This window comes from Hirundo rustica, chromosome 5 (genome assembly GCF_015227805.2).
Source record: "Hirundo rustica isolate bHirRus1 chromosome 5, bHirRus1.pri.v3, whole genome shotgun sequence".
Taxonomy (NCBI): domain Eukaryota; kingdom Metazoa; phylum Chordata; class Aves; order Passeriformes; family Hirundinidae; genus Hirundo; species Hirundo rustica.
Genome location: NC_053454.1, coordinates 31,182,427 through 31,204,293, shown reverse-complemented (window position 1 = coordinate 31,204,293; position 21,867 = coordinate 31,182,427). Strand labels below are relative to the sequence as shown.

Genomic DNA, 21,867 nt, shown 5'->3' with positions numbered 1-21,867 from the left:
AGAGGGAGAGACAAAGACTCCGAGCAGATTTAACTCTTTCTTAGCAACATGAAGCTTCCAGAGCTCAGCCCTTCTCTGAGAGAGTAAGAAAGTACAGAGTGAACATAAAGAACAGCAGGATGAAGTAAAGCAAGAGTGAAAAGACTGTTGAGACAGAGGGTTGAAGAGTTGGTTGTTCTATTCTTACTTGAGCCATAGAAATGAACTCTATAGTTAAGTCATTCCTTTAAATCATGGGGAAGATATGCATTTGGAGAGATGATTGTTTAAGTTTGTGTGTAGATTTAAGCAAAGGTGTTTGTGATGAACTAAGTAATATCCTATAAGATGCTTGAACAGAGCTAAAGATCAGAAGCCCTCAGCGCTAGTGAAGAAGTGAGAAGATATCTCTGTACCTTGAGGTGAAGAATCCTTTGCTTTGGAGTTATTCATCTTTAAAAAGTGACACCCCAGTATGCAAAAGTCTAAGACCCATGACCCATATGCAGCTTGGGAAACTGCTCCTGGAAGGGTCACAAAAGCAGGTTTTCTCCAGGCGGTTGTTTTTGTGACAGTTCAAAACCCACAAGAGAACTGTTCTAAGTTGTCAGTGGGATCCATGACTCTAAGAGACTCTTCCCCTAATGAACTGATGAAAGACTATTATCAGATAGTGAAACTGACTGAAAATTACAAGTTTTGTCTCTTTATGTTGTTTTGTAAGAAAGTGAACAGTTTGTAAGGGGAGGGAAAAGTGTTTTTGAAGTTTCATTCCATTTTAGGTTTTTTCCAACTTTCTGTTTTTCTATTCTTTTAGTGTATGTTAATAAACATTTTGTTTATTAAATTTGTTAATTTACTAAATTTGTTAATTTTAAGGTTGAGCCTGCTTTGTTTTTCTCCTAGTCTCTCTCTCACAAAAAAAGTAAGTACCAAGACCAAAATTTAGTGAACGTGAAACCACGACATTAATTGGTGTTTCTGCCCGGTTTGAAATTAAAACTATGACAGGAGGGAAGACACAGATGATTATCATACTCATTTCCACCTTATCAGTTTGATGATTTTTAGAGTGTATTCCACTGTGTCACTATCACAGACCCAGGTGACTTCATTTCTTCCTCACTTCCTTTCAGTCCTTCATTTGCTCTATTGTTCTACAGCAAAAGTCAAGTTGAATGGTTCCACGCCAGAATGGAGCAAGTGAAACAGTAACAAGTATCATGGGGAATTCACCCAAATAATGCTGTTTTAATTGTGATATTAGTGGGGTTTATTTATAAAAGTAACTGACAGTATCAAGAATTCTTGCTATTCTATACCATCAGAAATTCATTACCACTGGAAATTGAAAGATGGGCAAATAAGTGGAACTGCCATATGCATGGCAGCAAGGTGAAGAATCTTAATATCCATCTTCTCTATTGTCTTTTCCTCTTTATTATGGACAGTCAAATCAAGGAAACAGGATATGGGGAAAAAAACTGCATTAAAAGAGAGTGAAGACCCTAAGATGTGTAGTTCTTTTCTTCTGTAAAAAGATTTTAAAACCTTGTGAAATTTGCTCCAGCTATTGAACCAAAATACACTCTTCCAGCCCAACACTAGACACCTATATACACTCCTTTTCCTGTTGTTTGTATACGTCCATAGACAGCCAGGAGAAACCTTTACTGAACACATTCTTCTGTCATTTGATGGGAACCCACACCAACTGCAGGGTTCTTACCATATTTTTACCCCATCCACAATGGGGCAAAAATGTGGTAAGAAATAACAAATTAGTAAACTGGTTACACTTAGTGTCATGCAAATTCAAAATATGACAAAACAAGAAAGCAGACAACTTTCTTAGAGCAAATATTCTGGATTGTTGCAGCAAGCAATTAAAACAATACCCCTGGAAATTTAACTGTCAAAAGCTTAGAGGCAAATATTTTTGCCCCTTGTGTTATTCAAATAAATGGATTTAGATATAGGATAGATTTATAAGAAATTAGGGAATAAGAAATTAAGGAATAAGAAATTAAGGAATAAGAAATATTAAAAATAATATAAGATATATATAAGAAATTAAGGAAGAAGGTAGTTTATTCATTATTTCCCTGATTCATTAATCAAATTTTTAGCTTCTGCACAACATCATTAATTCAGAAACAAAGTTTGTTTGCTTATATTAGTTGTGTAGTTTAAAATATGTTGCTGATTAAACCTATAGTTGAAATTTTGTATTAGAGGAGAAAGAATCAGGATGCTGTACTACCTTAAGTAAAATCTGTATTTTAATTTGTATCAAAGAAGTTGCAGGAAAAATACACTTCATCTGCACCTAAACCGCCTTCTTTCTTTTTTGTTGTTGCTATTGTTTGTTTTTTTTTACCTCAAGATCAAGCTCCTTGTCCTCTCATAATACTAAAACAGATGTGAAAGAAAAAATTTCTTAGTTTTCTAATGTTGTCTTCATTGCTAGTAGCAGCAATCTATAAAGAATTTAAGATAAAGTTTAACACTTGTGTCATTTGAACAACCATAAATTATTTTCATTTATTCTAAGGCTCTCCAGGATTCTTATCTTTGTACAATTTAGTTTCTTCATTACAGTGCAGCTATCAGAATAGACAAAACAACAGGAACAAGCTGACTATAGACTTTACAGAACATTAAAAAATAGTCTTAAATCATTTTTCCTGTAATTCTTCAGACAAATAAAGATATGATTTTTTTTTCAGTATTTCTTCTAGACAGCCTAAATTAGATACTGTGACTTCACTGCAGGCAAAAAACCTAAGATATCCTTAATTCATGGCCATTACCTTTACAGTATACAATGATATGGGAAGTACACTGATGCTCACGTACATCACCTAGTTATTCTGCAACTGGATGGACTATTATACTTGTAGGTAATGAGCATATCTCCACTTAATTTTTAACTGAATGATCTATATTTTGCTATCAGTCTGAATGATGAAGCTTTCACAGGAGTTGGCTCTGGGTTGACCAGATCTCTGGAAGTCTTAATAAGGAGACCTCATTTATTGCTTGTTTCTTTGCTTTGATTTATTTTTTCTTTTTTTACCTGCATGATGGGATTTTTCATACAGAACAGAATAAAGTTTTCAAGCAGTAATCATTTTAGAGAAAACTAGTTAGACAAATAGTGAGGTATGATTATCCTTTGACATCATGGGAGATTTCAGGTATTTCCACACTGGGCCTTACATAAGTGAGGTCAGCTTGAAGGATTTTTCTTCTCTTTAGCAACTACTGATATAGAAGTCCAAAATTTTTCAATATCCTCTTGATTATTTAATTAGAAAATACATTACTTTTACATTTAATGCTTGTTAGAAATAAAATGGGTTTTGGATTTGTGTCTTTTATCTTAGCAGTATTAAATGAAGTTCTTTATTGAGAGCTCCCTTACATGGAGACATATAATTCAGCATACAGATGAATTTGCCAAACCATTGAATCCTTAGAAGTAGGCTTTTGAAAAGAAAAAAAAAAGAAAAAAAAAAAAAAAAAGAAAAAGAAAAAAAAAAAGGCTAAAATAATAATTCAGATGACTCCACTGACAAGTTGAAGTAGTGTAAGTGAACAAATAAGTGGGTCATTGCATTATTGAATTGTTATTCTTCTCCGTCTTGCTTTAGTCATTTGCCTTTTCTCTCGGTTTTACTTTCATGAAGAATGGTGTAGAATTTCTCAGAAAGCATTTATTTTTTTTTATTGCCTAAGACTAAACTGCTTGTTTATCAGTGAATGTAGTAAAAAAAGCTATGAGTCTATGGCACTAGATAATATGAAAGAAATATATAAATGGTGTTGACTTTCAGTACCTACATATGTCTTCAGAACTTATCACACAGTGTTCTTACTTAACATGCTGCACAAGACTGTCCAGCAAAAAAATGCAAAACTGCTGAAACCTACACTTGTTGTCAAAAGTATTGGATTTTGTATTATAGTAATTTCAGTGTGGGTGCATTTATAAGTTGTGTTATGATGTCTCATTTGAATTATTTGTACCCATTGATTTTTGTTATGACTCAGAAATACCCTAACTGAGCACTCTGAGAAACCAAACAAAATTTGTAAAATTAAGTTCAATACCTTCAATGTAAAAATGTGAACCTTTCACTGTGTGAAAATAAAACAAATCTAGAAAATGATACCACCATTATTACCTTAATCTCATAATGTTATGCATATTGTATCTAAGCTGTGGAGTTCCTTTCCTTTTTTAGTGCCTGTTTTTTTTTTCTTTTTATATTCCTTTTTATCTTTGTTTAAATGTTAGCAAAAATCTTACCGAAAAAAAAAGCTTTTAAGCAAGATGAAAAGGTATATATAGACAGCTAAAGATAGTATCCTTTTAAATATTCAGTAAAAACATTTCCAGTTCTCCCTCTGAACCTTACTGCTCAGTTCTTAATCTTTTTTTAGGCACAAGCTTTCTGTGTGCCAACATACTTCATTATTTAACAAAATTTAGCAAACCAGAAGTCAACACTACTACTTATGAAACTAAAAATAGGATACCCAAAGAAATGTGAGATAACTATCTCAATGAATATTAATAAAAAGTATTTCTATGTTGAAAGGATGCCAAAAAGTAGAAGTTCTGTGCAACTGGTGTATGCCAAAGATGCCATGTACGTATATTGTGCTACAAAACCTGACTCGAAGTTTATTGTGAAGAAGAATGAGTGGTAAGGAAGCCTTAGCTTCAAACAGCACAGAACAGTAGCTTCACATTTCTTTACTTTGTTCTATTAGGGAATAATGATCTCATTTTTAAAATAATATCTTTGCAAAATGTTCTACAGATGACTTAATGCTAAAAAAATGGTGGTGGGGGGAAGCATCTTTCACACCTCATATAAAACTGTCTAGATTTTCTTACTTTAGTTTAAGAAAGATTGGTATTCAGCTTTGTAGGTGAAAAAATTTCTTTAAAAATTTTAAAAGACAGCTTGAGCTCCTCAGAGAACTACTTTAGTTGTTTCCATGCATAAGCGCAAAAATGTCTGCTTTGGCACATTAATGTTCTTATCAAATCAATAGCAGAAGGGCTTCCCCTAAAGATCTGACTAAGAGCTTTCATTTGTGTTGTGTAAAAGTGGTCAGTTCATTAATCAGAAGTTAATTATTTTGGTAACAGGTAAAAAAATCTCCTTCTAAAATCTTTTATTGAAGTTGTATGTGTCAGTCAGTTGAAACCATTGATGGGCAATAGCAGAATTTATTAGCATTACAGTCACCTCCTGGTAGATCTGAAGTCTTATTATAGTAAAGTACAAGTGGATTTTTTGTTTATAAATTCCAGTATCTGGAATTGGTCTGTGTCAGCTCTTTGCAGTATTTTTAGGTATATTTTATTAACAACTTGTTTGGTGTGGAAGGATGTTGATCTGGTCAGAGCTTTAAAACAGATCAATCAACCTTCTTACAGTGAGCTCAGAGAAGAAAACCATGTAAGAGAGAACAGTAAAACCAATCCAGTTTCTCCCTGCATTTTTGTGTTTCTAAGGCACCTCCTTTCTTCCAGAATTGATTTCTGTCAGTTCCATACTTTGATGGTCTCCTTTGGTCATCTTCTCATTCTTAGGCCAGATGTGTTTTCTGTTCTTCTCAGCCATACCACTTCCTGCTGTAGCTGCAAGCTGTCTTCTTGATGCCCTCTCATGACTGATCTTCCTGTTGGCTGGGGCTTGCTGTTATTGACCCTGCTCAGCTGCTTCTGAGGGAGAGTAATTTCCCCTTTCTTCTAGGAGATAAACCTCACCCATGTATGCCTTTGTTAACAGTATGTGGCAAGCAGAGTGAGAAAAAAGGTAACAAATATCCTTATTCAGACTTAAGGGGAGAAGAACAGCAGTTAAACTTGTCATTCTAAAGACAGTCCCTGAAAATGTCTCTTGCTAGTCTGCAAAGAATTAAAAATCTGTGTCAAATCACTAAGTCAAACAAATGAACAAACACATCCAACCTTATTCTTCCAGCATAAGAAAGTACTTAGTTACATGAGATTTTATGCAGAGGTACAAAAGTGAGAAATGTAAAAAGCAGGACCAGTATCAAAGGAACAAACCAAGCATTGTTTAGCTTATCCATCAATGATTTGGCTGAAGGGGCAGATGCCTCCTTAGCAAGCTCAGTGAACACAAACTGGGAGCACTCTGATAACCCAGAGTGCTGTGCAGCCCTCCAGAGGGACCTTGACAGCTTTGAGAGATGGGCAGAGAAATGGATGTCCTTTTAAAAGGATGTCCTTTTTCCTTCTGCATCTGGGTACTGCATTTTGGAAAGTCTCTCCACAGGTGAAGCATGACAGCAGCCAGGTTCACTGTGAAGTGCAGCCTCTCATGCTTGGATTCTACCATATGTCAGCAGTAAAACATTTGTTGAACAAATATTCAGGCAATTAGTTAATATTGCAATTGTGATTTTTAATATAAACTGCAGATGTATAAATTCTATGTCCTTTAATAATAGCAAAAAAAGAAAATATTTTTGGTAATTAATATCCTATGCCTTTCAGCCTATTTTTGCTCACCCAGATCACAGAATCACGGAATCATCAAGACTGGAAGAGACCTTCAAATTTAACTAATCATCAACTCAGCACCACCATAATAACCTCTAAACTGTATCCCTTTCAGAGTCCAGGGCATTCCTTTGGTTGCCCTGGAAGGTCAGAGACCTGGGCAGAGGGGTCTGGGACCTGGACAGGGGGGTCTGGGACCCTGGCACAGAGCCCAGAAGAACACTGACTTTCATCCTGGTCCATGGGAAAGGCTTCCGGCATTGCAAGGTGAGTTACAGGCCACGAGAGTATGAAAGATAGTAGTTTAGCTTATTACAGGGTGAAAAACAGTAGGTTTGGGTTTTTAGTATGGAAGTGGATGGGAGCAAGATGGAGGATTTGGGGCGTTGTCTCCTGCTTCTTCTTTCTTCTTCATTCACTCCATTTTCTGTGGCGACAGTGGCACAAAAAAGTTTAAGGAGATTGGGTCAAAGTAGGGATGACCTGTTTAGTATAGATAGTAGGTATTGGCAAGTAACTATAAATAAAGAATATGTAACAATTAGTATAAGAGGCAGTGACCTCCCAGGGCGGGGGGAGTCATCAGATGCCTGAGCAGCTGCACAGATCTTAGCTGGGCACAGAAAGAATTGTAAGATAAGAAATAATAAATAAAGTATGCAACCTCGAAAATCAGAACCTGAAGACTGTCTCTTTCTTGTGTCTGGCTCAGGGCTTTTCAGAAGGCAAAGGACTCTAAAACCACCTGAATCTTGGGACAAAACCTGAGAGATCCCCAAGTGCCACATTCAGATATCTCTTGAATATTTCCAGAGATGGTAAACTCAATACCTCCCTGGGCAACTTATTCCAATGCCCAACCTCTCTATCAGTGGTTTGGTTAGTTTGGTTTGGTGGTTTTGGGTTTTTTCCCCCCTAATATATAATATGAACCTCCCCTGCACAGCTTAAGGCCAGTTGCTCTCATCCTTTCCCTTGAGACATGGCAGAAGAAATCAACCCCCATTCCTTTTGTGTGGCTGAAGAGAGGAGTGACGCTGTCCCTGAGCCTCCTTTTCTCCAGACTAAACAAACCCAGTTCCTTCAGCCTCTCCTGTTAAGACTTGTACCTCAGCTCTTCTCCAGCCCTGTTGCCCTTCTCTGGACTGGCTCCAGCACCTCCACGTGTTTCTTTCATTGTGTGGCCCAAAACTAAACACGGTGCAGCCTCGCCAGTGCTGAATGCAGAGGGACAATCCTTTCCTAGTCCTGCTGGCCACACTGTTGCTGATACAGGCCAGGACACCACTGCCCATGGCTACCTGGACACACGGCTGGCTCCTGTTCAGCTGGCTCATATCCAGCACCCACTCGTGGGGCACCTCCATTGGTTGGGTCACTTACCAGCTGTGTCAGGAACTTCTGTACTCTCCAGGAACCTTCTAGACTGCCTCTTCTCTGCTGTGCTGCATTTCCAGCAGACATCTAGCAAGTTGAAGTTCCCCAAAAACTATAGGTAGAACAAATATAGGTTGTACAAGGCTATACAGTGGGGAAAAAAAAAAAAAAAAAAAAAAAAATAGGGACTGCCATGGATTTGTGTCTTTATAAATAGGGAAGATTATTTGAAATCACTTTTGCCCCTAGTTCACAATAAAAATTTAGATGTTGATGTAAATTTGATTACAATCTGTTCAAGATTTAAGGGTTAAAAATCTTGCTATAGATGGCTTCAAATTACAAATTAACCTCACGTCTATTTCATTTAATTGCAGTAATATAGAGTATTGGGACTTGGGTTTATAGTATAAAATGATTGCGTTAGCATTTTATAATTTATGAGCACGTTGTTCATACATAAAATGATTCACTGAGAAGACATTATTATATAGTAACCTTTTATTGCTCCCTACAGAAACTTGCCCACTGAGATTATTGAACTTCACAGAAATTAGAAGAAATCCAAATGATGGAAATCTAGCAGAATTATCAAACCACCATGAATATACCTTGTATTGTAATTAGTCACACTTATTATTATTCCACATAATCAAACCCTTGAAGGAACACACATGGAAATTTCCAGAAGCAGCTATTACTGCACTTTTTATTATTTTAGTAATTTCATTACCTCCCCCCCCCAAAAAAAAGCCAAAAAACCCTTGAGTGTAGTGATATCAAAACAATGCTTTTCTTCTAGAAAATTCCAAGAAGCAATAAAAATATTTTTTAAAAAAATCAAATCCAGAAAAAAGTACCATCAGTATAAAAAATTATAATGGGGGCTGAGTAGATGAGGTTTTTATTTTAACATAGTATCTTTTTGTATTTCTATTTATTAATTCATTATTATTCAATTTCCAAAATTAAAAAATCAGGCATAACTTATTTCCTTGTAGAGTTAACTGTTCTGAAGACTGAATTCATTTCTTTGCACTCAAGTGCGTTTAAGAATGAATAAAAATACCCCAATAAATTCATTCATAGAAGGTTCTGAATAATCCTTTGAAGTAAATTGAAGGGTAAAAAATCAGCTATCTCAGTGTTTTGTTTTCATGATAAATATTAAAAAAAATAATTTTTTTACAGAAAACAGAAATATTTCACTTTTTCAGAGAAAAAAATGTTAATTAAGATCTTATTTTAAGTGTCTTTTAGGCTGATGGGTGATGCTTTGCCTTGCTATACTATAGGATCAGTATTTGCTGTAGAGCCTTACCTTCATTTTCTGACCAAATTGATTACTTTTTAAAAGTCTCATGGTTATGAGGCTGGATCAAAAGTTTAATTAAAAAACCCTAGCACCTAGTACAGACAACTTTGTGTGTTATAGATTTTTGCTAAAAGGTCAGAAAAGCAAAATTTCTATTTTCAAAAGAATGGCTGCATTCATTAGGATAGGGCTGTTACTAAATCTGGGTTTCCAGTAATCTTAAGAAAGCTGCAGTGTGGTCATGTCCAGCCTGACCCGAGCCATCAGAGGATATTGAAGATATGTCACTTCTCTAAACAGTAAATTGATGGATCACCTCCAAAATTATGCTGGTTATTATTATTATTATTATTATGCTTCCTTCTCTGTTCTTTGATTTTTTTTTTTTTCCTCCCCTTCTTCTACCTGTAGTTTGAGGCACAAACAGTGGAGGACATACTACCTCTAAATGACAAGCTCTGCTTTCAGCACATGGATGCTCCAAAATCAAAAAGAATGAGGCATTTGAAGGTAATTTAATCACATTAGGACCAATAATTTTACTTTTTTTTCCTCTCATAAGGATATATTGATGTTGGATGACATATGGAGAAAGACAGCCTCTGCAGAAAAATGTTTCATACTCCTTAGTCTAGTAGATACAGGAAAGGATATCATAATGTCCATCACTAAGTGATGGACAGCTTTTTGTCCTGAAGTTTTTATGCCATGAAGTTAATAAAAAATTGGTGCCTTTGCCAGTGACAAGTATAAACTAAAGTGAATTTGAAAGTTTTTTATCTAGCTGCTGGAAATCTTAAGAAACTATAATATAAATACTCTATCCTAGTGAACTTGACATTATAAACTCATGGCAATGTCTCATGGAGGTTGTACTAGAATTTCTGTAAAATAAGAATAAAAAAAAAAGGTTATGTCCTTTATCAAAACTTTACCATTAAACCTACTTTCAATCTTTCAGGCAATTTTTTATTCTAACTGGTGAATACTTTTTGTGTCATTAAATGTTGGTGCAGTCACTTGAGTTAACAAATCCATCAAGCCTGACATTTTCTCCTGCTAAGTTAACTGTTCTGGGAATAGAATTATATTATTTGCTCTCCGTTGTGTTGTGTTTAAGAATGAATGCAAGTTACACATTAGATTTAGTAGCCTGAATTAATCTTCCAGTTATAGCCCTGTATTCCTTTGGCAAAGGCCAGATATAAAAAACATAAAAAGTGAAAGCGCCAGTGTTTGTGCTAATATGCGCTCATCTTACCATCTCTCAAAAGGGTTCCGTGTTTGAGAAAAATTGGAAATGCTATGATCATTGTAGGAAAAGTACTGCTATTGGATATGTGTTCACCTTCTGGTAAATGGAAGACAAAGTGTAATGACTGTTATGTGCCATTTCCCTGTATTTTCTTGTGATTGTATTGGAGGAAAACTTTCAGGCCCAGTATGTTTGCTTAAGTCAATCAACGATCACAGCAACTTTGAGGAAACCATACACAGTTGCAGGCACTGAGAATAAATCCATGTAGTGGTTTCTCAAATTTAAAGTCATATACATTTGAAAATGTTTCTTTATCAAAGACTAAAATCAATCATTATTATTCTATAGGATTTCAAATAACCCCAATTTTATTGTATTGTATTGAAATCTATCCAATAATTTCAGCATAATGCCATGATAAAAAGAAACTCTTACTAAAAATAAGTAACATATCCTTAACATATCCTTTAGTTTTTAACTTTTAATTTAACCTTTAACTTTAACTTTCATTTAATAAAAAAGGAAATCAGTTTTAACATCAAATAGCAGGAGCATTTTAAGATGCCTGTTGCATTTTCAGAAAGCTGACAGAATATGAACAATCCACTGGTTCTGGGCTGTTTCTCATCTGTACTGCTGTATGTGAAGACTGGGTGAGAATGTTCTTTAAATAATCTCATCCATCATGATGCAAGATACCCACATTTCTGGCTTTTAGATCATTTGGGAACAATATGCACAAACAAAAAAAGGACTAAAAGATGAAGCATGTGTAATTCTCAATTCATAATGACATATGCTACCTACTGTAATAACTTCAAAAGTTACAGTGTTTACCACAGGAAAAAATTTCTGTTCTATAACCTGAACAGATATAGCTTTTATGAGACATTGAGTTTTTAGAGGTCTATTTATTTTTCATGTCCACAAATCCCATGCTATTGGGAAACATAGCAGTTCATCATGTATGAAATTTTTGGCCAGTTGCTTGACCTACAGGCCTATGAAATTATAATTTTAGTTATTTCCCATACATATAAAAATACTACAGTATTTCAGGGGATATTTTAGTTGTCACCAGTGGGAATACTCTTTGTTAGCAACATTTTATTTTGGTTCAGATCTTACTCTGTACATTTGAATTAAAATAATTATAATTTAGGAAATATCTTTATTTTCTAAGCTATTATTGCTAGTCAATATTTTCCTTGGTAGATGACTGTGAACTTGAACAGAGTCAAACACTGAAAATAACAGACAGGTCTTGTAGTCAACTTACTCAGCATCACTGAGGGTAAGAAGATCTGCATAGAAGGAAAAGGTAAGTTCTTCAGAGTCCTGAAAGCATGTCTATGAGCCAATAAGCCCAAATATTTGATATAGACAGGGATCAGACTTGGAGGAAATTTACTTAAGCTTCTAAACACTTTGCTTCTCCATTAAGCTAGAAAGTATACAGATAAAAGCTTTGGCTCAGGTCCAGATAATTATCTGTAAGCAAAAGATGGCTCTGGACTCAGTCACATTTAAAGAGAGTAACTTCTCAAGATCCTCAGTTACTTCTAAGTTTTTCTGAGACAAAATTGTCAAATCAATCTGAATTGGACATCATAATTCTGCCCACTGACTTTTCGAGAGACCTACTCTCGATCATACTACTTTGTGAAAAACTCTGCAGAGAGCCAGCCAAAGCCATCACTAGGAACATGCTTGTTTAATTAAAGGACGCCATTAATCCAGTGAATAATTTTGCCATAGAGAAGATTTCTGCTTCTTCACAAAATTTATATTTACACTGAAATATTTTTTAAAAATATTTTAGATAGCTTTCAAATGTGAGTTAAAATATAATGAGAGACCCACATCCTAGGTAATTTCTTCATGCAATAAACTACACATAGTATTTACAAACCTGTCAAGCTCCACTCATTTAAAACGATATTAAAAACCAGTCTGCTCTCAAAATTCAATACTCAAAGAAAAGTCAAGTATAAAGTTGCAATGACATCTTTAAAAATTTATTTTTGGAAAAACAGATGGGTGTCCAAGTTGAAGTCAAGAATCTTTTCTGAGCCAATAATCTGTAAATTTAGCATTTCATATGTGCATCCATGAATTAGCCCACAGAAAATATTTTAGTAAAGTAGAAAGTTAATGACTTGAACACAGTGCAGCTCTGTCATAATGCTTGCATCTGTAGTCTAAATGCAATCCGTCTTCAAAAGTTAATCAGCATTGGATTGATGATTACAATGGTTGCTTCACTTTTGTTGATTTAAAGTCTGGTGTTGTTGTTGTGCATTATTTGGGTTTATATTGTATTTCATTTTTATACTGGGTTTTGTAATGGTTTCTTCTGTATCCCGGTTCCCATGGAAAATGTATCACGTGGTTTTTCCCTGCTCCTTTTCCCCGCCCATCCTCCCACACTGGAATATAATCCAACTCTGTTCCACTCCCAGTCCCTGATTGGGTAGTGGCTCATCCCTGCCTCTAGCCCCTACCCCCTGGATAAAAGCCAGGAAAGCACGTGGATCTCTCTTGGCTCTTGTGACGGGGACTGGATTGAGCTCCTGACCCTGCGGGGTCAGGACTACAGGCTGAATAAAGCCGTGATTCCCCCCGGACCAAGTGCAGACTCTTTCCTTTTGCCATCAACAGGGGCCTGCTCTCTCTAAAGGAAAAGGTTTGCAGCCTCTGGGATCTTTAAGGCCCTGAGGAAAAATCCTTCCAGCTGTGGTTTCTCTCTCTAGCTAGCCGAGGCAAAAACGGAGCTGGGGCTCCAAGAGAGAGAGAGAGATACGCCATGGTGTCAAGTTCAACATGAGTGAACAGATTGCTGCTTCAGCAGAGGAGGGATGCTGGGTAGCACCAATGAAGGCATCACCAGCAAGGAGAGATTAATCATTGTGCCACTCTGCTCAGTGCTTGTCAGGCCACACCTGGAATACTCTGTTCAGTTTCGGTTCCCACTATACGAAAGAGAAGCATATGGGCTGGAGAGAATCCACAGAAGGGCCACAAAGATGACCAAACAGCTGGAAGGCTGTGAGGAAAGGTTTTCTCAGCTTCAGAGAAGGCTTGGGAAGACCTTAACACCATTTTCCTGTATTTAAAGGCTAAGATAACTCCCTTTTTACAAGGAGTCACATGGAAAATATGAGGGGTGATGGGTACAAGTTACTCCTGGGAAGATTCCAATTGGACACACGAATTTTCACAATGAGAACAATCTGGCCCAGAATAATCTCACCAGGTAAGCGAGGGATTCCCCAGTGTTTGACATTTTTAAGATTCAGCTGCACATGGTGCTGAGACATCTTGCCTAGACTGTGGTTTTTCTATGCTCTTGCCAATAAAGATTAATCCCCCTTGAGGTCCCTTTCAACCTAGTGTCCTATGATTCAATGAAAATATCTTATTTAGGAGAGGTGACTTGCAGAAGTAAGTAAATGGACATTTTTTATTTTTTTAAAAGAGAAATGATTACTGGATAAGATCAAGTAGTTACCAGTCTCCCCTTTGAAAAGCAAAATTTAACTTATGTACAAAGTGCTTTAAAAAAAAAAAAAAAAAAAAAAAAAAAAAAGTACTAAAGAGAACTCTTCAGTAAAATTCCAAAACTGAGCAAATAAATGCACAAGCTAGTGCACGGCAGTACTGAATCTTTATCATAATTTTTTAAACTAGGATATTAAGAAAGTTGTCTGTACTGTGGTCTATTCTAAGGAGTAAGCAAACATGTTTCCTGCGCTGAGTTGCAGTGGAAAGATGGCTGAACATATAAAAAAGAAGTACTTTCCAATATACTTGCTAGTCAAGACACAGAGATGACTGATTGTTACCACTCTGTGGGGAACTGGCCAGGAGAGAGTCTGCAGTCAATTTAGCTGCATCTGAAATAGTCCTAACGTACAACACAGACCTCATAAAGGACCACCCAGCTGTGCCAGGAATATGCATAATGTAGACTTTAATTTTGTTCATACAGAACTGGTGGTGTAGGCTGGGTACACAGCCAACATATACCATTTGAAGAATGGGGTTAGTAATGATTTGACAGTAGAGACAACAGGGATAAGAAGCTGCAGCAAATTCAATCATAGCCTTTAAAAATAACTTTAGTTGAGGTTTTCAAAGATGCATTTACTGTTTAGACTCACATTTTGTACCAATTTTAACTGGAACTGGTCATCTAGCTACTTGAGGTAGCTCTATAAATATCACCCACTAATTACTATTTTACTCTAACAGCAGCTGGTGCTAAAAGGTCCCTGTCATTGTACTAGATTGTACTAGGCACTACCCTGGGGTTGTTGGGTTAGAACTAAAATGACAGTACAAGAGAGAATAGAGGAAAAAATACTTTTCCATCTACATGAAGAAAGCAAAACTGAACACTTCTAGATTTTTTTTTCATATTTTATAGCTATTGGTAATCTTTTGCTCAACATACTATGATGAAAAACCAGGATGAGGTAAAATTCATTGACAAATAAATATCCTAGTAGAAGGATCAATCTTGGATTATAAATATTAAGAAATCCCTTTTTAGGTAAAATCTTTAAATATTATAAAAACTTTAAAAAAAAAAAAAAAAAAAAAAGTCAATCCCATCTGGATGTTCCTTTTTCTCATGTTTCAAAGTTTTCAAACAAGTTTGAAAGAGGGTCTCTAAGACACTGATGCAAAGTTTCTATAACGCCCTAGTTATCAAGGAAGTCTTCAGCCACCCTGATAACTGCCAGAAAGATAACACAGAAGGGCTCAAGCAACCTAGATTTATGGAGAGACAACTTGCTGACACGGGCAATTAAGGAGCCAAAAGTTAAGTTGCTATGCTGGACCTGGTACTTATGAACGATGAATAGCTTATGAGGAATGTCAGAGGCAACCTTGGCAGCAGTGAACATAAAACGGTGGAGTTCAGAATCCTAAGAGAAGTCAGGCACAAAAGCAGGATCATAACCCTACATTTCAACCTTTTCAGAGGATATGGCCCTGGACAGCAGAATGGTCCAGGAGAGCTGGCTGATATTAGAGGACCATGTATATATGCCACATTGCTGCAACAGGAAAGGAAAGATCACTGTAGAGGAAACATGAAGAAACTAAGACTATGCCAGATTTTTCATTTTGGCTTTTTGTACTAGTTCTTAGCTACTGTATTACTAATTGTCTCCATAACATTTTGTGCCATCAAGGATTATCTCTAGTACTATGAAACAGGACTAACACTAAGTAGAGCAGGTTAATCCAGTTTGAATAATCTTTGTTAATGGATTAACAAAATATATTTTCCTATTTCTTCTAGATTACATATAAATGTTTCTAGGGATTAAGAAGTGGCATGGTTTACAATCCAATACCAAAAGTTTTATGGGTTATGATTTCAGTACTGGAAAAACACTGCATTTACAATCGACGGAATCTCTATGAAATAGGTGGAGACAAAAAATTAGAAATCACAGAACAAAATGAAGACTTTTCTGAATATATATAATCTCTTTCATAAGGACGTCTCCAAATTCCCTTATAGGATAATGATTTAAAAGCTTCTATGTATAGTTATGCAACTATAGGAGAAAAATCTTGTCTTTAAATATATACAAAAAATAATGTTTATATACACATATTTTTTATACAGGTACACGATGTCAAATTGTCTCTGGTATAAATATAGAACAAGAAATAAAATGGAGGTAGTTGTGATAAAGGCCTCTAGGAGTATCAGAGAAGTTTAAGTTTCTGTCAAGTAAGTTTATGGCAGAAGTCTAATTCTGTCACAGCTGATTTTTTAAGGTGCATTTTCTTGATAACTCATAATATAGAGAAAGATGTTGACTAATAATGTTAGAAAGCAATGTGAGAGAATGGTAGAAAATTAAACTTTAACATAATCAGAAATCTCAGTGACAACTCATTCATTAGGGATATATTTTCCACTTGTTGAACATACATCAGCCTCATTGATATTAGTGGGAGTGATTTAAGCTTCTTTAAAACTGAAGATGACATTTACTAACTGCATCAGCAATGGATTTGTGTTCAGATAATCCAACTACTCATATTTGGAAATCATTGTTTGGAAATTGTTTCCGGCTTGGTAAGTAGTCATATTTGCTATACATTGTGAATGAAGCTGTCCAAAACCTATGAAGTGATCCCTTTTATATATCATTCCATTATAGATGTATTAATTTTATGTATGTGTTGCTTTGGTTTATCTAATTAATTGCATATTTTGATTTTTTTGAATTTTGAAGAATTTCTAAGAGAATTTTCAGAAAAATTGTATTCATTTACATTTGTAGAAGAATAAATAAAAGTATTAAATCTTTCCAATTATTCAATTTAGCTGTATGGAATCCTGTCTATACTCTGTATTTGGCTCTCTCTATAAAATTATTTACTTCCAGATGACTAAACCAGCAAATGTGATTTTAGAGCCATTCTTCCTTCGTGTTCAGATACACTTTAGAAAATAATCTCATCAAAAATTTGGGGACTCCTGATAAACAACAAACCAATCAAATAATTTTGGAGAAAGGTGCCAGCCTTTTGCTTGTTGCGATCACCTTTTTCTACCTTCATGGCCTCCAAGTGTACTTGCAGCCTTGTCTTCTCACCTACCAAATGAGTATCAAATAGAAGTTCATATTATTCTTTACTTGTCAATTCATCTTTCATCACCTAGTAGAACTAGCACAGCATCCTTTCTCACTGTACTGTAGCACTCAGACAAGGGGTAACCAATTATATTGAGTAATTCTCATGGCTGACACTTCTATTTATCTTTCCTCCCTTTTACTCTTTCTTGCATCTATCAATATGAAAACAGAACACACATCTCTGCCCTACATGGAGTATTCCTACACCTTCTGCCGAATCTAACCTGTTGAGAGTCAGCAAAGGAAGTAAGGTAGGAGATGTCTTCACAAGATAACCTGGTCTGAGCTTCCAAAATGGAGCTCATGGACTTGGATGCCCAGACCTCAGGTTCAGGGGCAAGCAGAAATCTAGTTTCTTTGGACTTTTGAGAATCTCAGTCACATCTGCCAGCAGTACAAACAGCAGGTTGTATTAAAGAGAGAGAAAGAAAGCACGCAACTGGAACCCACTGGTTCTAATACTGTCCTATAATGTTATATGCCCTATAGTACTAAAGATACTCCAACACTGGGTTAGAATGTTTTTTGGCTTAGTTTGTGGAGCACACTTGCACACATCTGTTCTTCTCCCTGTTACCCATCACTGTTCAACCTTTCTGCTTTCTGTGCCTGTCTGGGAGAAAACTGAATTTTCTTAAATCTGATTATTTCTGGTACAATGTATCGTGACATATATTTGGATATGAATTTCAATGTATTTGGACTTTGGAAAGCCCCAAGTTGTGTTGTGGTTTTGGTGGGGTTTTTTTGGTTTTTTTTTTTTTTTTGCTGTTGTTGTTTTTTGGTTTTGTTTTTTGTTTTTTTTTTTTTTGGCAAAGCAAGACCCAGAGAGAGTGGAGTTCAAGGGAAAAAAAAACAGACTTGTTTTAAGGAAGACAATTACAAACACAGAAGGATTCTTTGTGCTCATGAAAATACTTCATACAAGAAAAAAATGCAGTTTCTGTGAATGAACATGTTCATAAGAACTTATCCGTATACAGAAATTGAACCAGCTACCATAACCTGGACAAAGTTGTTACATTCTAATTAAAATACATTGTTTTTTAATGGATTTTCATGCTCTGTAAGGATCAAATAATCAGACTGTATCACATCTTGATGCCAGCTGACTTGTAATGAATACTGTTATGAACCCCATGTCTGAGTGCTAATTCAGTGAATCAATAACAATATGAATACAGTATAATTAATCATTTCCTGCTACAACTAGAAAATCTATAATAAATGTATTATACTCTGCATTCTTATTCTGAGAAGTGATGCATAAAATGGAATACATTACAACTTAGTTTGCATCTTAATGGTCTAAAAATATGGAACATTTTTCCCCTCTAGTGTCTGGTAGTGAAAATGACAACGAGTTGTATGTATTTTTTTTTATTTAAAGAATTATATTTTTTAAGCTATAATTTTTTTTTTTTTAAATAAGAACATGTTAAAGTCTAACATGTTCATATTAAAAATAATGCATTATTTTAAAATTTTCTAATGAAGAATTCATATGACCCAACTCATACTGAAGTTTTTACCAAAGTTTTATTGTTGATGTCAATGGGCTTTTAATACCTTTTTAAAATAAGAAAGTGAAGAAAAGATGTATCTTCAGAAATTTCAGTTTAGTTAAATTCACATCAGAGTATAAAAGCAATTACAGCAGATATAGATTGGAACTTGTATTGATAATGTAGATCTTTAATTTTTGGAAAAGCTCTAAAACTTCAGATGTATCAATATAATTTCCACTACAAAGTAATATTTTCTGGCAATAGCCAGCAGCTGTTAACTTGCAGTCAGAGCCTGATCTGCCCCATCCAAGCTTGCCTCTAAGCTTTATATATTTAATACAGTGAAGCCATAAATTGATCCTGGCACTTTTAGAGTGGCCACATTCAAGAGATGGAGAAGAGCAATTCAAGGTGACTGCTACCTCGACCCATCACAGGAGAGTCCTACAGAGTCAACAGAGAAAAGCAGGCACATGATCTAGGGACTGAGAGAAGATGTCTTGCATGTGGCCAGATGTCTTTTTATGTGTGGGGTGGGTGCTTTGGGGAACAGGCAGAACCATTACTCGCTGCTTCCATTGTCACTACAGTGACCAGATTTTCTCACAGGCCTGAGAGTCCATTCTCTGAATGCACCCAGCAAGTGGTAAATATTAAATCAGACTAAACAATGGAATGCTTCTGATTTTCTGCACTGAATGTATGTTCTCAAAGAGTCTACAATCTATTGTACAATTATACTAAAATAAAAGCCTTTGTGTGTACATGGGAGTTATCTGGATTTCACAGAATCACAGAATGTCTAGGCTGGAAGAGACCTTCAAGATCATTGAGTCCAACCCATGCCCTAACATCTCAACTAGGTGCCATATCCAGTCATTTTTTAAACGTGTCCAGGGATGGTGATTCCACCACTCCCCGGGCAGACTATTCCAATACCTTATCACTCTTGCCATGCAAAACTTTTTCCTAATATCCTATATATATTTTTCTATCTTTCCTCAGCTCTCATTAGAGGAGTCTACATTTGGAAGTCTGTCTGTTTTCTCCAGGCATTATTTTACTGAAAGTTATCCCTTTGGCCAAAATTTAACTCAGATAACTAAATTTCTGTAACTTTTCCAAATTGGTTAGAAATGGCAGATTGTGAACATTGTTTCCCTTGGAGTTTGGGTTTTTGGAGTTGGGTTTGGGGATTTTTTGTTCCTTTGTTTATTTGTGTGTTGATTTATTATTTTTTTTCCTAAAGATTTGCTAAGAGAAAGAGAGTAAGCTAACTCCTGCACACCCAGATTCCAGAGGAAAAAATTAAGAATGACAGCTTCAATTATTCTATTTTCTAGTCAAGTTAAAAAAAAAAAAAAAAAAAAAAAAAAAAAAAAGAAAGAAAAAAAAAAAAAAAAGAAGAGTGAAGCAAGAAGTGGTGTCTTTCTTTTCTTAGTCCCTCTGTACCTCTGTTACAACTTGCATAGGCATACATTCACTTTTTTGGCTTATAGTGTCTTCATAATGATGTTCCATACTGCTGTGTATTTATTGAGAAAAAAAGAAACTCCATACCTTTCAATGAAACCTCTCACGTTGTTCCTTCTCTGTTATAATTAATAGACCTCTCTCTTCCTCCCAGTGATTCAGATACACTGTATGTTTTTAAGAATGAGTAGTTATCCCAGTAACCAAACTGAAACCCAGAAATAGTTACTAGGGGAAGGGAGCGAACAGCAACCAGATGTTTGATTAATGAGAAAATGACGGCTCTCAGAAAATTCATAATAATGCTCATTATTATCAGCCTTCTGTATGGCACTCTTGAGTCTTTGAGAAAAAAATTGATGGGGAATTCTGTCTCAGCTGACCAGCCTTCTTGAGGCATTTCCACTGATTTTATAGATGCCCCTAAAACTGTACTCCTAATTGAGGTACTTTAACTGCTACTTTACAGCAAATTTGGTTGGTACTTTAATCTGTAGACATTTTGGTGTCTAGTTCTTTGACAGAACCTCCTGTTCAGGAAATTGCCTAGGCATTTTCGGCCTATAAAATATACATGGAGGAGAAAGGAATCCTGCATATGACAGTTTTATTTTGACACTCCTACAAAGACAAAAAGAAAAGATGAAAAGATGAAAAAATTTATAGGAATTTTATTTAGAAACTTAAATACTGAAGTCCATTATTGTTTGAAGTATTTGGCACTCCAATATAAGAATGAAATTGAGTAACTCATTTCAGTTAAAGATGATACTGGTCATCCTCATGGAAACATTCTTACAAAAGTATGTCAGGCTTAACAGAAATGAATAAACTGCACTCCAAAAGAAAACAGTTTCAATGCCCTGTAGCAATCTCAGAAAGATATGCTTTAGGTACATCAAACAATGTCTCTTATGGAACTTCCAAATTGAAAGACACTGTAACTTATTATTTTTAGTGTATTTAATTGAAGATAAATTCCCTACAGGGAAAAAAAAAAGAGTTCTAAACAGCTTGATGCAATAATATTTCATGACTTTTTATTGTAGCATCTACACACTGCCAGAATGATTGCTGAAAAAAGTACTCTACTTTCAAAATCTAAAGAAGAAACAAATCTTACCAAGTGTGGGTGAGCTGTAAAAATCTGACATTTGTTGAACCTTCGGCTAAATAATGCCAAAGGAAATATAAGTCAAATATTTTGCCTAAAATGGCTCTTTAACAAAATTCCTTAGAGTTTGCTGTAGATGAATTAACAAATAGTTGGTTGCAGAGGGAGTTCTCTGTAGATGGCGTGCTAATGAATTCTGACAGGCTGAATGGTGCAAAGATAATGGGCTGAGCTGTCCACTGACTGTAAAGCAGAAAATGATTAAGGTTAAGACTTAAGGAAAATACCCACCCACCCCCCCCCCCGAAATGAATCAAAAGAAACACTTTGACTTAGGGTTTGAAAGGTAGGGGTCCAGTTTCTCTACAATCTACACCTAGACATCAATGATTGATGTGTTAATCAAATTCAAGCATCTGAATTTTTACACTGGTATCATGACTTGCTGCATAATTCATGATTGTTTTAGAACAAACTGTCATTCACTGCTCTTTTCCAAATATGAAGGGTCAACCAACATTTACTTCATCATCGTAATACTGCCTTTGAAATAAATTCAGATTCAATTAAACATAGAGAGTTATTATTTCATAATTTGATGGAAAACTTTTTCAAAGAG

The 21,867-nt window shown here is 35.5% G+C and overlaps 1 protein-coding gene across 1 annotated transcript in view; it reads right to left on the bottom strand.

The window, feature by feature from the left end:
- MTNR1A (melatonin receptor 1A) overlaps window positions 1-21,867 on the bottom strand; it is a 55,203-nt gene that overhangs the window by 10,403 nt on the left and 22,933 nt on the right. The gene's annotated exons all lie outside the window — the stretch shown is intronic.